The 13,164-nt window shown below is 45.7% G+C and overlaps 1 protein-coding gene across 11 annotated transcripts in view; it reads left to right on the top strand.

Moving 5' to 3' along the window:
* The window catches only part of LOC141571246 (uncharacterized), a 581,124-nt gene that overhangs the window by 342,049 nt on the left and 225,911 nt on the right, over positions 1 to 13,164 (top strand). For all 11 annotated transcript variants that reach the window (XR_016019132.1, XR_016019129.1, XR_016019130.1 and 8 more), the window contains exon 3: positions 649 to 699. The gene's annotated coding sequence lies outside the window, so the exon portion shown is untranslated. The remainder of the gene's footprint in view (positions 1 to 648; positions 700 to 13,164) is intronic.

Raw genomic sequence — 13,164 nt, 5'->3', positions numbered from 1 at the left:
TCTAGACCCTCAAGTCTCTGAATGTTGCCTGAAAGGTTGACAAGAAAGTCCCACACCTGTTCCCAGACCCTAACAGGACCAAGGCCCCCAGGACTGCTGGACCTGGCATAGCAGCCAGCAGTAGCAGGAAGAGACGTCCATGTCCATCTTCTAGAATCCTGTCTTACAGCAACTCCACCAAGGCATCCGTCCCCATGCACTTGTGTTACTTAGCACCGTGACATTAAAGATGGTAGCGGGAGTCCTCTCGGAAGCAGCCAGTTACACTTCGAAATTTTCATTAGCTTCATAATCCCGGTTTGAATTAGGAGGCACAGGGTAGGCAGATGCACCCTCGATGGCTAATGATGGCTATTAGTAAAACATTCATGTCACTTTTGAGTGCTTGTCGTGTCTCAGCTCTGGGTAACCAGGTGTTTTAACTACATTCTCTCTTTTTTTTTTTAAATTAAATTTATTGGGGTGATATGGGTTAATACAATTGTATAGGTTTCAAGTGTATCTATAATATATCATGTGTATATTGCATTGTGTGTTCACCACCCAAAGTCAAATCTCCTTCTTTTGCCATATATTTGACCCCCCTTTCCCCTTCTTTTAACCCTCATAACACTCAGTGAACTTAACATTCTTGTTTTTACTTTTCAGATAAGAAAATGGAAGTGTCAAGACATTACATTGCCCTGAGGTGCTCAGGAGGTAAGTGGCAAAGTTGGATCTGCCTCCAGCATCTGATACTTTTCACAGCACTTCAGACACTTTGTAGTATCTCTTTGTATGCATGTTTATGTGTCTGGTATCTGTCTTACCCATGCACTGTGAGTCCACGGGGGGGAGTTCTCATGTCTTTTCTTCTTCATTATGGATGGACCTAACACCACTATAGGGACTGGTACACAGTGGACTCTCTCTAGATACCAATGAGAGAGCAGGAGACCTTCTCTTCAATCCCTCATTGAAGGGAAGCATCCGTTTTGTTGATGTCTACTCAATTGTTGACTTTGCCTGTGAGTACAGGACAAGCTGAATGGTGGCTGGAGATGTGGGGAAATTAGCTCGGCCCTCCCACTAATTCTGGATTAGATGGAGGAAATGGGGAGTGAGCTGAGCACAGAGGGGTTGGGAGCTTGGATAGCTGGCCGGAAGGCAAAGGCCAATACTCAGAGTGTCTTTGACAGGGTCCCCAGCGTAGCCCTAGGACACCAGAAGGTGGGATCCTATAGGACCCCAGAGAACAGAAAGGAGTTGCTGTGATGAGAGAAGGAGTTAGCAGCTAGGTTCAAGGGGCACAATGGAACCAGAAGGAAGTTAGGATCCAAAGAGCATGAGTCCAGGGTAAGTGGGCTGAGTCCTACTAACAGGGTCAGCAGGCCCTACAGGATCCTTCATGAAGAGAAGGGGTTGGGATGAGAGAAGGCCAACCAAAGAGCAGGGCATTGGCCCCTGCCCAGACAGGCTTTGCCCCTGACACCTGCTCTGCACTGACATTCCCCACCCCAGGGACATCATCAGCATGCACTGTGGCTTCCTACAGACACATCCTTACCTAGTAGGGACCCATCAAGAAGAGGGCCTGTATGTTCTTGAACTCTTCTTCCACCTCCCCGGCCCCGACACACATGGCTGCTTGTGAAGCCGTTAACACATGAATGAGTCCACGAGAGCTGAAAGGCCAGGATGAAGAACTGCTTTTTTTTTTTCCAATTCTGCTTTTCCTCCCTGATAGAGAAAATTTTTAGAAAGATTAATGATTGTGATGACAAATTTGTTTTAAAATTGGGGTGGCATGTCTTTCCTCATCAATTTCTATTCTTTGGGTCATTAAACCTTGAAGTTTTAAATAGAAAGGCGTTCACTCAATTAAAGCAGGGCTTCAGAGACATGTGGCATGTCAAGGAAGCAGCCTCACATCCTTCTTACCATTTGTGACCGTGACAACTGCATTTTGGAAAATCTTTGCACATTAGCTTACTAAGTATCTTTTTATTTTAAATATTGTGTTGCTTTGATGGGACCACCTGTCAATTCATATTCCATCTTGGTCTCCAGCCTGGATTGTTCTCTGTGTCTGTAATCCCGTGACCCTGGCATGCTCTGCACATCCCAGAATACTATGCTCCCATGTCCCTTCAGGGGGCACAGGAAGCCACCCCTCAGAGAAGCCATTGTTAACATATCTGAATAACAAGGATATCTGATGGCCACACAGCGTGGTCCATCTTTTCCTGGTGACCCCATCTCCATGCCCCTAACTAGCACCTACTTATCAGCAGGCCACCCCCCTTGGTGGGACCAGCAAGAAGATGCATAGATCAGTCTTCTTGTCCTCCAGATTACATGCGGCCTAGCGTGCCCAGCTTTGCCCTGCAGGGATGGATCGACACCCGGCCCACACTTGAGATCTGTGGCCCGCCTTATCTCCCGTTTGCCCTCTCAGCCGCTGTGCAACCAGATTCCTGAGACGTTGCTGTCATCTCATTTCTCTGGTGTTGCTGCCCATGTCTGTGAACCTTTGTTTGATTTTAAATTCAATTCCTCTAGTGACTTTTGGTCCCTGAACCCTAGTATCTCTGCACCATGGATTAGGCGAGGTCCCAACACACTGACTGTCCCTCTGGGCCTCAAACCTCCAGCTGTGTCCCTCTGGCCCCATGTTCCTTCCTGTGTGGGCATGGCACAATGGAAATTTGCCTTCAAAATTTTATGGGAAAAATTATTTTCTCCCTAGAATTTTAACCCAAACAAATGATCAAGACTGACTACATTTTCAGACCCATACTTGCTCAGTGACTCTATCTCCCACCCACAGTATCAGCAGGCCACTGGGAGATGCACCCCACCAGAGTAGAGACAAGCTAAGAGAGACAAACATAGACAGTTCAGGAAGCTGGAACTCCAAAAAGAGAAAGGCAAAGGGAATTCGCAGTGAGAGTGAGAAGAAGTCAGAGGACACACGTGTGGACGAGGAGGAAGGGTGGATGCCTTCCAGAAAGGGAGAAAATGGCAGATTGCCGAATGCCTTTTGCGTTTGGAGAGGAGATTTACAATTGTCACAGAGAGTTTAGGAATAAATTAGTGATAAGTACATAAAAACTAATGCAATGAAATAGCAAATCAATTAAGTCTGGGAGAAACAAAAGAGCTGTATAAAGAAGGAGACGTAATCATAGTACACCACGTGTCTCTGCTGTGAATGCTGGGTAGGTTGTCCTAAAAATGTAATTTTATCTATGCAAATATTGACCTACTCAAGTTATACACCCATAGTATTGGGTGCATGGGGGAGGAAAGGCCTATAGAAGGTGGAGGGGTGTACATGGAAGGAAGCTAAAGCCTCGATAATAGGAAGTCAGTAGATAAAACTGAAGTTGAAAACTCAAGGAATAGGAATATAGGTATGTTATTTAGAAAAGTGAAGATAAATGTAAGAAGAAGCAACTAAAATATTTTTATTTATTTATTTTTTTTAATTAAATTTATTGAGGTGACAATTGTTAGTAAAATTACATAGATTTCAGGTGTACAATTCTGTATTACATCATCTATAAATCCCATTGTGTGTTCATCACCCACAGTCAGTTCTCCTTCCATCACCATATATTCGATCCCCCTTACCCTCATCTCCCACCCCCCACCCCCCACCCCCCTTACCCTCTGGCAACCACCAAACCATTGTCTGTGTCTATGAGTTTCTGTTTCTCATTTGTTTGTCTTGTTCTTTTGTTGCTTTTGGTTTATATACCACATATCAGTGAAATCACATGGTTCTCTGCTTTTTCTGTCTGACTTATTTCGCTCAGCATTACACTCTCAAGATCCATCTATGTTGTCACAAATGTTCCTATATCATCTTTTCTTACCGCCGAATAGTATTCCATTGGGTATATATACCACAACTTCTTTATCCATTCATCTATCGAAGGACATTTTGGTTGTTTCCATGTCTTGGCCACCGTAAACAAAGCTGCAATGAACATTGGAGCACACGTGTCTTTATGTATAAATGTTTTCAGGTTTTTTGGGTAGATACCCAGGAGAGGGATTGCTGGGTCATATGGTAATTCTATTCGTAATTTTTTGAGGAACCTCCACACTGCCTTCCATAACGGCTGCACCAGTCTGCATTCCCACCAACAGTGTATGAGGGTTCCTTTTTCTCCACAGCCTCTCCAACATTTGTTACTATTTGTCTTGTTGATGACAGCCATTCTGACTGGGGTGAGGTGATATCTCATTGTCCTTTTGATTTGCATTTCTCTGATGATCAACTAAAAGATTTTAACAGGATTGCCTCTGTGGAGCGGGATGGGTGATGGGGAACTTAGCGGCAGCACACAGCTGCTTTTGTCATAAGCCAATTTGAGTTTTTACATTATATATATATGTGTCACTGATAAAAATAATTTTTGAAGTTTAAAGGCAGAATAAAAGGACATTGGGGTTCTAATACCTGGTTTGATGAACACAACATGATGACTGCTGAGTTTTGGCCATTTTCTGGCGTTTTTCTGGCATTCATAGTCAACTAGCATGAATAATTTTGGACCAGAATTGTTATATTTTTGCAATTAGCTAAAAAAAAGTTGATTTTTCACCTCATTATCTAATTATTCCCTATCCTCTAATTATCTGTGTGGATTTTGCAATTGTGGGAAATGGCAAAAGATAAAATAGAAAAAAAAGTCAAGATTTTCTTGTAATGGTTTGTAGTGCTATTTCTGATTTTAATTGGGCAACAAGGAAAACTGTCTCTCCCTGAGCTAGCACTTTGTTCCTCTGAGCCGTATTCTATAACTACGTATCTAAGTAAAATTCTACTTGAATGGTTTCAATGTATTCCTGCTCAATTTAAAGCTGTTTAGAATATATATTTAGCCGAAAAGAAAGTAGCTTTTGCCTTCCTTTACCTCTTCTTCTCACTTTAAAAGGTGATTATGGTATTTGTGGGCTTTGCCCTTTCTGTTTTTCCCTCTTACCAGTGGCCATCCAGCTCACACAGTGAGTTGGAGGAAAGGGGGGTGGGCAACCTGGGATCAGCCCCTGTTCGGATTCAGAGCCAGTCCTCACACAACCATGTCACTTTACAGAAGAGAACACAGAGGTTTAGTAACTTGCCCAAGGCTACAAGGCAACTGCATGGGTGAGTGGGGGTTGGAGCTCACGTCCCAGTGACTTTGAGGTATGTGCTCCTTTGTCCATCCTGGTTACCCCATAAGCTTTGGCAGTGCTTCTGCCCGGTGCCCCTTCAGTGTTCAAGGGGATGGCAATGCTAGTTTGCTGCCAGGATTCAGTGAGAGTCCTGTGAAGCCCTTAGAACAGCCAGACACAAAAACAGGCAATGAATACCTCCTTCTTATGTTCTTATTATTGCTGGGGTTATTGTTAAGCTACCTGTATCGCCTCAGTTTGTTTCTGATGTAGTTGGACATTGTGTAGCTGGAACTTGTACTGTATGCAGGAAACAGTCGCACAGGAAGTCACTGATGAAAACTTCTTAGGAACAGGGAGGATGAGGATGATGGAGCAGGTGTCTTGAGCAGGGCTGGCTGAGAGGGAGGGACACTAGCATGTTTCATTACCCAAGGTCATTTACACACAAAAGGGTGCTCTGTTGTCTTCTGGGACAGAGTAACTCTGAGCTGGGTCTGAAAATGCAAAATCACATGGGGACCCTAGTGCCTTCTACTGAGGAAAAGTGGGAGGAGACCTGCACTGGTCTCATTTGTCAGATAAGGGCTCGCCTTCTCCTTTCACGGCGTCTATATGGACCCAACCTTGAACGAACATAGACAGGCATCTAATGGGAGCAGGGAGACATTGGGATCCAGCCAACTGTATCTGGAGGTTTGGCTTTCCAGGGGCTGGGTCAGCTGGGACACCAGGATCCCAGGACACCTGGGCCTTCTTCCCTACTGTCTTTGTCCTGGGCCTTTCCTGCTTCACTGGTATTATTTGGCCTTGAACATTCTTGGGAGTGACAGAGGACAGAGTCCCCTGCCTGCGGAGGGGGGGTCATGGAAGTTATAGGTGGAAGGAACCCTGGAAATCACACTATATCTTTATGGGGAGGCATCTATATTCAAATCAAGTCTTTAGGCACCTGACGTGTAAACTGATAAAATTATTACTTTGCTCAAAACAGGAATGGGGGCCGGAAGCCCCTGATTTGTCCCCCGCATGCAGGACCACCAGCCCCCAGAACTCTGGCGTGCTGTTAGAAAGCCTGAGTCTCATCCCCCTTGAGCTTACTAATGAGGAAACAAGTCCCGACAAGGAGGGCCTGTTCCAGGTCCGTTCTAGAAGTATTCTAGGCGTGTCCGAGCTGCTGGGACACTCTCTGGAGAGGCTCATCGGTTCCTAGAGAAGCCCCAGGCTAGGCCTGGCTGCCGAACTTGCTCCCCATTTCAGCGAGATTTGAGTGAGAGTTTTGGTTCCTTGAGCAGCCTGTGCTGGTTTGGTTCTGAGGTGCAAACAAAACAAAAAACTAAACCAAAAACAAAAAGCTATGGCCCTTGTTAAAACCAGCAAAATAGGAAATACATAGAAAACAGGGCTGCAGCTACTCTGGGTCTTCAAGTAAGACTGTAGTTTCTGCCCTGAGGCCCAGACTTTCTGTTGTGAACAGATTCCCTCCTCTGGTTAGAACATCACTCCTATTCCCTTGGAAGCTGTGGCTCCCGCCCACCCCTCCCCCAACGCCCTCCCCTCCAACCTATGTCCTCTCACTGGAATGTTGTCAGAATCCCCTGCAGAGCATGCTCAACCTGCTCCAGGTTCTGACCCCGCAGGCCTCAGCTGGGACCTGAGAACTTGCTTTGCTCACAAGTTCCCAGGTGCTTGGAGAATCACTTCCTAGGCTTATGCATGGATGGTGACAGCAGGATGAGAGAGGCACGAGTGTTCATAAACAGCCTGGAATACAGCAGCATTTCAGCTTTGATTTTCTCTCCTCAGGGTAAATGGAGTTAGAACCTGGGCCCTGCCCCTACTGTCCCCCTCGAACCCACTTGGTCAGAAAGTCGAATCTTTGCCCCGACTTCTTGACCCTCTTATCCTCTGTCCTCTGAACGTGCAGCCTCCGTGCTACGGCATCTGAGGTCATCTGGATCTTTGTAAAGAATGCGGTTTTCAATTAAAGCCAGGCTCTCTGTGCGGGGCGGGGGTGCAGTCACACAGGCAGCCACACAAGAGGCCCATCTCAGAGCTGTTGTGAGGGGCCCAGATGTCAGCGTCGCTGGACTCTGCAGCAGCCGTGCCCATCACTACTGGTATATGTCCTTGAGGGAATAACTCTGAACCTGCTCTGCCTGCCAGAGCCTAAATAAGATATTCAGATGAGCCAGGAACCATTCGCTGTGATACTGACTGCATACTGGCAAGGCTGTACCCATAAGCTCAAGGCCAAGTTTAACAGTCTTTCTTTAATAGGCTTTCTGGCCGATCTGTTTTGTCTTTCCACTCGAGCTATTCACTCGTGCAGTCGCTTAGTAATTATTTCTTGCATACTGCTATTTGTACCGACTATGGTGGGCATTGGGAAGGCAACGATTAACAAGAAAAGTGTTTCTGTGTCCTCATAGCGTTTACAGTTTAATGGTTCACACATCCCCCAAACATTTGCACCAATGATGAGTTACAATTAGCGGCACTACGAATGCTGCCCGGGGGCATGCTGTGAAGCCGTCCCTGTCCAGGAGACCAGGAGAGGTTTCCGGAGGAAATAATATTTTAGCTGCAACCTGAAGGAAAAGTGGCATCTGGTTAGAGGAGATGGGGGAGAGAATTTTCACTGCACCACCCTGCCCAGACTCTCCTCCACTGTTCCACAGTCATAGAGCAAAGGTGTCTTGCCCACCCCTGGGTCCAAGCACTAAGGGGGCAGGGCTCTCCAAGGCCAGCATTGGGGAGCAGTGGGAGAAAATATGGGTGTTGTGAGGTGCAGCTGTCTCACTCCACAGTGAGATACTGTTTTGTTCTCTTTGTTGTGTCAAGGACCGTGACAGTATTTCTATAAGGACATGGGGGTAGGAGGTAGGGGGGGGTTCCATGTCACAACCTCTGAAGGCAAATACCCTAGAAGACACCTTCGCTGTGTAGGATCACATTATTAGTGGAGATGGGGGAGAGAATTTTCACTGCACCACCCTGCCCAGACCAAGTTTACCAAAGGAAAGACAAACGCATGCATCCTTTTCTCTTAAAAATAATTGGGAAAACAAAGTTTCCATATATCCAATGTGAAGGGGAAATTTGTAGGTTCTATTTTCCGTAAGTGAATCCCTTTGTCCACACCGGGGATCTGAGCCAGTGTGAGCACACACTCCTGTGGCTGCATCCTTTAAGGAGTTAGGCTCACATCCATCCATTTTGGGAAGGGGCCTCGGGAAAGGGGTACTGATTCATGCGCTTTCCTGGGACCGTGCTGCCTGAGTTTATGTGAGTGCCTCCATGTCCCCTAGATCCCCCCACCCCCCACCCAAATACCTGACTCTAAACTCTCACCACACAGATCCTAGAAGTGCACTGAGTGCACACAGATCTTTTGTCAGCTGCACTGAGGCCTGCCCCCAGCTTATTCCTCTGCAAGCTGCGGTGTTCTAGATGGGTCCCACAGGGATTCCTTCTCGCTCAAGGAAGCCCCTTGAGCATGTCCTGCTTGGCTTCTCAGGATCCCTTGCCCACCTCAGAGCCCTTTAAAACCTGGCTCTAGCCCTCCAAGAACACCATGCCTGTGGCTCCAAGCGAGGCCTTTGCGACCCTGCCTGCCTGTCAGTGCCTGAGCGCCGTGCCCCATGTAGACATGAACTTGCCTCTCGGTCTGTGTATTCAGTGTCAGGCCAGCTCAGCGTAGAATATTTATAAAAGCCTCCTTGTATCATGGAGAATGTTCTCAATGAGCAGAGTCCCAATTCTTTGCTAAGAAACATGGCTTTCCTTGCTCAAAGGGCTGGCTTCAGTGTCAGGAGGGAGCTCACGGACCAGCCGTCTTGAGGCTTCGCTGTTGGAGGTTTTGGCTGAAGTTCTACTACGTTTCTCAACTTCACCATCCTTCTGACATCTTGCTAGTTCACCCATTTTAGTGCTCTGTGAAGAGTACTTTGAAATGAAAAAGGTGCTGAAAAGGCACTTAGAAGAAACGGTGTGGACTGATTTCATGAGTTTATTAGCTAAAACTTCCTTCAAGGCAAACGGGGTCAAGGTTTCCCTGGACCCCTGTGCATGAAAGGAAACCTTGACTTCTCAGCTGCTGCTGGAGAATCCTGTGTGGCCACCCTCCCCAGTCACACTCTGTGTGGGGTGCATCAACAGGAACCCCAGAAGGAGCTGTTGTAGAGCCTGTGTGCCCCCAGTAAAGAGTGGGCTCCTTCCTGCCTTGAGGCGGTTCACAGGCTATTGAAATAAGACCAGCATGGGAACCAGCCTGGAAGATGGCATTGGGCAGCAGCAGTGGCCCCTGAGTGTGACAGTCTTGGGCCAGCCTGTGCTGGCCCCCTCAAGGGTCCATCTCCCAAGGTTGCCGGGGCTGACCCCATCGGCTCAGCCTGCTCAAAGCCACCCACCCTGACTTTTCTCAAAGACTGTCAGTGATGGTGTCAGATCTCAAAGGGCTTCTGTTGGTCACTCAGAGGCACTCTCCTGGTGTTTGTGTTTCATTCATGATTTCCAAGGCCTATGACAGTGGCTGGCATACCACAGGGCTCAATAGATGTCTGTTAACAAATCTTGTTCCCCATGATAGCCTGTTAGCCATGCCCAGGCGGCCCTCCCTTCCTTTTCCCTGGAGATGCCTGAGAGCTGCTAGAGTTGTGGGCTGACTCAGGCTTCCCAACCATACGCTGGCAATTGTAGGGGCCAGCACATCGCCCACCAACCACCTATCTCCACCCTTGAGGGCCCCTTCAGTGGCAGAGCACACCCTGTCCCCAGCTGAACCATGCTGGTCCAGGCACACCCTTTCTCAGCCCAACCCCTTTCCAGGCTGACTCTGGACATCTGGTCTCCAAACAGGATTCTCCTAGCCCGGCCTCCTCATCCTTCAGGCTCCACTTCTGTTTCCTTTCCAGGGAAGGTGCTTGGCCCCCAATCTCCATCTCTACTAGAATTGTAGCCTACACGGGCTGGCGCCTGTCCTCTCGTGCTGAGGGATTGCTAGTCTAAGACCTCTGGCCACTAATTTGTGAGCAACCCAGAGGCAACAACAGTCTGATTTTGCTCACTATCCTGACATGTGGGAGGTCTTAATAAGCAGTTTTGAGTGAATGAATCAACGAAAGACCACTAGATGGTTCTCTGGCCTGCTCATCACTTTTTGATGGACAGTGCACAGACCTGAGCATTGATTTATTCACCATCTATCCCCTCGTTAGAATGTGAGGCCTCAGCACTGTACACTGAGTACCTGCAAAATGGCAGCTCACAGTCGGATCTTCAGAGATGTGCTCAGTAAATGAATTTATCTCTACACTCTGACACAGAGTAGATACTTAACAAACAGCCTATATCTGACTGATACATGGCTTCAACTCAGACTTAATTTACCCGTTATACATTAGTATAGACTCAGCACTTTCCTATATATGTATGCCACATATTAATACATATAGTTCAATAACATTTATTAACCACCTACTGTAAGCTGGCTGCTAGTGCTATTGGCAATCCTGATAAAATGGAGCTTTGTATGACATGGGCAGGTGGGAGACAGTGTTTTCCCTGAAGTTAGTTGGGGGTGTCTACCCACAGAACATGAAACCAAGTCAGCTAATTCCTAGGGCATGTGGTTAGAGGAGTGAAGAATAGCGGGGATGAGAATGGCAGGCACTAGTTGTACCCTGAGTCACAACTGTCCCTTCTAGCCATTGGGGGACAGGGGTGGCTAGGTATTGATTGTGCTCAGTTCTAGACATTGTATATTGGTATTACTCATGTAATTTAACCTACATGTATTCGTCATTGAAGGAAACTTAGGAATCTCTCATGGAGCTTCTCAACTTCCTGAGATTATATCCCAATAATAATATTATCATAGACCCACCACAATAAAACCAAACAGTTCACTTTTCAAAAAAGAGTTATAAAGGACATAAACAGTGCTATTGAAAGTACATTTAATGCTTATGGATTTCATGCCAAAATGATTTTTGCACTAGTAGCTATAAATATTGATATGTTATTTCTATGATACTATAAAACATAAATCAGTGAATGTTAAGCCATAATATTATATGCAATTAATGTTCCCACTTTGACTGAAACATGAAAAACAATGCTAATGCACTAATTGCTCTAACACTGTTGTTAGTGGAACAGGGCCGAGAGACCACATCCTATTCAGTGGGGCACTGAAGCAGCTTGTACTAGTTCAGGAGAGGCAACACTGCATTTTTTTCCCAACTCCATGGTCAATGATGTCACATTTGTTTCTTGAAATCAGCCATCATGGGAGTATTTACACTGGAGTCTTTCTTTCTCCTTTTGCTTTCTTCCTTCCTTCCTTTCTTTTTTTCTTTCTTCCTTCTTCCTTCCTTCCTTCCTTCGTTCCTCCCTTCCTTCCTCCCTTCTTTCCTTCCCTCTTTCCCTCCCTCTTTCCCTCCCTCCTTCCCTCTTCTCTCCCTCCTCCCTCCCTTCCTGCTTTACCCCCACCCCTCCTTACTTCTGAGATCCAGTTGTTAAATACTTACTAGCACACCTCCGCCTGCATCCCACCTAAACCAAATTCACATCCAAATACTGTTTTCTGTGAGAATTCTCTACTCAGTTCCAGTCCCTCTCTGACCCCAACACAGCAGTGACAGGTGGAGAAACTGAGGTTCAGAAAGACTAAGAACTGGTCCAACGTAGCACAATTTATAACAGCAAAAACAAGGAAAAAACCCAGGCCAATTTCCCCCCACCAAATCCATTGCTTTTTCTACTATATTTATGTCCTACTGTGGCAGTACATAGTGTGTAAGGTTTGATACAAGACTGCTTTACATTTACAATTTGAGATTTCAGAGCTAAGACACTTCAGTAAAGTTATGTTTTATATGACGTATCATAAAAAGGTACGTTTGCAAAATTATTACACAGCATTCTGCTTATAGGATATCATTCAATGTTGCTCAACTGTGTACTTATCTTTTATTACTAATGAAAACATATTCCCTCAATTGTTCAAAACCATCTCAGGATTGATAAGCATACAATATAAGTATTTTATAGGTGTAATTCAATTAATCTCAGAAGAAAAATATCTGTTGGATGCATGTAAACATACTGGTTAAATTGTACATCTTCATTTCTTCCACTCCAATGACTGAGACTGTGGAAAACAGACTATAAAAATTCCACCAAAGAGCTTACTCTCTTTTTATCGCCTGTCAAATTATTGCTGTGACGCCCATAGTTGGTGGTGAAACATTGCGATCCGATGCTAGCTAGCAATGAAACGCCAAGTGTGAGTTGTACATTGAGTTTAGGTAATGTACCAGAAAACATTGCATGAAAACACTAATTTTCTCAATATATATTAGTAGACTCAGTGTTTACCAATGAGAAGTGGAGATGTTTTTAAACAGTTTGTTAACTTGAAGTCTTGGCCAGGCTGCATGTAAATGCTGGGTAGCTGGTGTTAAAATTGGGGACAGAGGCATCCTTGGGGCTGTGAGGTCTTGGCTGCAGCATGCACGCCCAGCTGGCCCGAGGAACCTCTTCAATCATATGAACACTTACTCCAGGCTCACTCGCTATTTACTGTGTAGGCATCCCCCGCATCCCCAGCATTACTGCAAAGTGAACAGCTTCTGCTCTTTTCTCCATGCCACCTCTCCTTAGCTTTTACCACCGAGCACACACAACTCCGGAAGGAGAATTCCACACGCATTCACCCTTGAGCCAGTCATTCTACTGAAAGAGAGCAGTAGCTATGACTAACAACGCATCTCAAGCTGTCGAATAAAAGAGCTGGTTTAATTTAATTTAAAAAATAAAGTAAGAGAAGTACGAGATATGTTATTATCAGCCTTAGATGACACCAGCATTCAAACATTTTATTATCTTATTATTGAGCGGTGTTTCCAAGAGCCTCTTTGTCTCTTATTCTTAAGAAACCGATTCTTCAGTTTTAAGGAATAATTGTTGTCTAAGAGCACGAGAGCAGAACTAGTATCTTGTGGATATTAG

Source organism: Rhinolophus sinicus, chromosome 16 (genome assembly GCF_057876585.1).
Source record: "Rhinolophus sinicus isolate RSI-liver-muscle chromosome 16, RSI-T2T, whole genome shotgun sequence".
In the NCBI taxonomy this organism is placed as follows: Eukaryota; Metazoa; Chordata; class Mammalia; order Chiroptera; family Rhinolophidae; genus Rhinolophus; species Rhinolophus sinicus.
The sequence above is the reverse complement of the archived record's forward strand: the minus strand, read 5'-3'. Positions and strand labels throughout refer to the sequence as shown.